Source organism: Humulus lupulus, chromosome 2 (genome assembly GCF_963169125.1).
Source record: "Humulus lupulus chromosome 2, drHumLupu1.1, whole genome shotgun sequence".
Taxonomy (NCBI): domain Eukaryota; kingdom Viridiplantae; phylum Streptophyta; class Magnoliopsida; order Rosales; family Cannabaceae; genus Humulus; species Humulus lupulus.
Genome location: NC_084794.1, coordinates 268,127,268 through 268,130,981, shown reverse-complemented (window position 1 = coordinate 268,130,981; position 3,714 = coordinate 268,127,268).

Sequence of the window (3,714 nt, the reverse complement as noted above, 5' to 3'; positions counted from 1 at the left end):
CATGTTATAATTATTTAATTATTTATTCTTTAATTATCAAGATTTGCATTCATACTTGGAATATGTTTATTCAATTATCAAGATTTGCATTCATACTTTGAATATGGTTTCTTGATTAGTCTCCATGGTTTAAAATATTGAATTAATTCCCATTATTTATTGTTAAACTAGAAAGTGTAAGCCATAATTCCTAACAACCAAAAATCTCTTTCTCTAATTACTTTCCTTTTGTGTTTTGCACAATCAACAATGAGGAAAATTTGTTCTTCTTCTACATTACATTCAAATCCTTGCTTCAAGATTATGTTTGTGTTGAACACATAACCATGCGAGATCAAATAAAATTCTAGTTGGATATGCGCTACATGAATGTGATTATGGATTCAAGGTCTTCATAAATAAAGGATGAGACTACTCTATGGGATTATTACAAACTTAAGGCGATTGGTATCATCAAATTCCTTATTTCTAAATGTGTAGACTTCATGAATTTGAATGAAATGTGTTGCTGCCATATTTTTGTGAGTTTGAGTTTATTGTTTATGTTAAGAGTACAATGGTGAATGTTAATGAACAATTCAAGGGCTATTGTTATACTTGTTTTGTTTGTAAAATTATTGATCTTCATGTGAGATATGATAATTGTAAAATTAACCTTAATAAGATTAGTGTTAAGACAATTGATGTTGAGATCATTGCACTTCTAAATGAATTTAATTGGGTTACCTTAATGGATGATGAAATCTTTGTGACCTTAATTAAATTTAATGTATTCGATGAGGAATGCATTGTAACCCTAATAGAGAATAATGCATTCAATGAGGAATGTATGATAACTGTAAAGGAAATTGACATAGTTTATGCATGTTGTGATGACACTAATGCAACCTTAAGAGAAGGTAAACATGTCAATACAATTAATGTTGAGATCATTGCAACCTTAAGTGAAGTTAATGCAACCCAGGGAAAGGTGCAAGGATGGTTGTATGAAACTTGTGCTACCATTCATGTAACCTATGATAAAACTCTTTTCAAAATATTTGAAAGTGCGAAGGAGGGACTTGAAGTCGAAATGAGAAATAAAAGATATCTAATATACTTGGAGGGGCTGCATTGATTTTTATTTCACTAAGGGAAAGAACGTGACATTAACTAATGTTTTCTATGTTCCAAACATAATAGAATTATTATAAGTGGAAGTCTATTGAGTAAATTTAGTATCAAAATGAAGTTTGAATCTGGTAAACTAGCTATTGTCATGGTGCACCACCAAGTGGTCTATGCACTGGAGCAGGGTGATATTACGGTCTGTGTCATGAGGATGACGATGGACTAGTTGATTGGGGTTAAATCTAACTAACCTAAAATTGGCAACAACCATATATAGTTCCCTATAAGGATATGGGTTACCTTGGCTGGAGGGGCCGGCTGCTGCCCCTGACGCAACTCGCTCTAAATTGGGTTCCCAAAAAGCCTCGGGAACCCGCCTCTTTCGCATAAGAGGCACCTCCTCCTCACCTTCGATGGTCGGCAAGGCCTCTTCTTGAGAGGGTGGGAGCTCGTGGATTACCATGAGAGTATCCCAGGTCCTTAAGGCCAACGTCTGGCCTTTGCCTATCAATTTACATGCCAGCATCGTGACGTCATTCATGATCTGGCAGTAATCCTTTTCACTGGGGGGAGCCCAGATAATTTCTCGTACTAACCCCCAAGGGTCATGGACTTCGCTATCCTCGCGAATATGGATGCACGAAAAATAAACTCAATTAATTCAAGTACAAGGGAAATATCTTAGAAAGAATAAAATTTCACGAGCTGAGGTCAAAGAATAAAGAACTTACGAGGACATTTGAAGTATCTCTGTTCAAAGTATCAGACCCCATTCGACATAAAGAATAAGTCTTTATAGTCGTTAGGATGGCTTGGGAGCTCGATGACCGGAGCAGAATTCAGGAATCTGGTAAGTAGTAGAACCTGTCACCTCGACCTCTTTGCTTCGGGCTGGCCTTGAGGCAGAAGAAGTATAAAATATCTGTCGGAGTGGGGACCTCCCACTCATGCTTCAAAAACAGGTATTTCAGCCCCGCCAAAATCCTATAAGAATTCGGGGAGAGCTGAAATAGAGGCAACTTCACGAAATTCTGAAAATCCGCGAAGTATTGGTCTAAGGGAAGGAAGGCACCTGCCTTCAAGTGTTCGTCACTCCAGGCCGCAAAATCATCCTGGAGAGGGGAGCAGCTCCTTTCCCCTTCGAAAGCAGGTCGTGCGATGAGAACTCCGGTCTCGACCTCGATATTATGGCTCAGCATAATCTTGTTCACCCTCCCTTGAGTGGTGATCTTGGACACGATTCTTTCTACCTCGAAGAAGTGTTGGGGTCTACCACCACTTATTTCTCCACCACTGGACCGAAGTGGGGAATAGGAGACTCAGGGGCGACATCCTTCCTTTTGTTCTTTTGTTGAGCAGATGAGCTGGGTGCGTTCTCCTTGGGAGCCATCAGATCGCCTAACGGACAGAACGATCTAATTAGTGGGCGACCTAAGAGTTTTTAAAGGTTATAGCGCAGAAGTACGGAGGGGAATGATTAACTTTTGATGTACGAGCTGAGTTAGCCTCGGCCCAATCGCGTGATGTCACGCGCTTCCCTAAGTTACATGCCTCGGTTTCCTAACAAACCCCTGATATTTAGTGCAAAACCACCCAAGGAATGTGACCCCTAAGCAACCTGGTTTGGACCCTAAAAACTTTTCATCTTCTATATCTCGAATGGGTATTTTCTAAATTTTCTATGGGTTACCCAACTTAACCCAGAAATTACCCAGTTTTATGAATGTCGTAGTTCCAAGGATGTTTTAGGACCTACTCATTAAATCTAAGTTGAGGCCTATTTGCTAACAACATTTGGGAAATATCCTAATGTTGACTATGGTGAAGTGTGGATGACCATGGTGAAAAAAAGAAGAAGAATACCAATAAAAGAAAAAAATTCTTCAAAACCAAAAGATGAAGCACTTATAGTATGTTCTTCGATAAGAAGAAGTAGACTTTGCAGGGGACAGTTCCTGGAAAACTCCTGAGTAGCTGGGTGCTACGAACGGTTTCTTGGTTTTTTCTGAGAAAGAGGAAGGATTCGGAAATGCAAAAGAGAGGAAATGTAGAAAGATTTCAAATGAAAGGTGGTGAGCCCTGAAAATTGCCTACCCTATTTATACGTAAACGACATAAATTGATTTGGGTCATCCAATTTGGTTAGTACAAGATCCAAGGACCATGGTTCAAAAGACAAAACGGCAGCAAAACGGTGACAAGACAATTATTGTAAGCCTCAAAACCCGAACAGATGCCAATTGTGATATACCACGTGTCCAATACTTTAGTAGTGGGCGGACAAGGTTTAATGCAACATAAGTCTAAAAGTCCCTACTGTGTAGGTCAGAAGGTGACAACGTGAACCATAAGCAGGGACTTGGGGGGCAAATGTTGTACCCTAATTTCAGCATGAGTCCTTCACTCAGCTCGGGTACAACTGGCAAATAAATACACGGAGAAATAACCAAGGAAATGATCTGTTTATTATCCACGAAAGCAACTTCGGTGTTAGATGTCCTGGGTTTAACTTGAGACACAGATATGAAGGTTGTGAAGCACGAGCTCATGATATTCAAACGGTTGCCGAAGTATGAGCTCGAAGAAATATCTAGCTCGGAATAA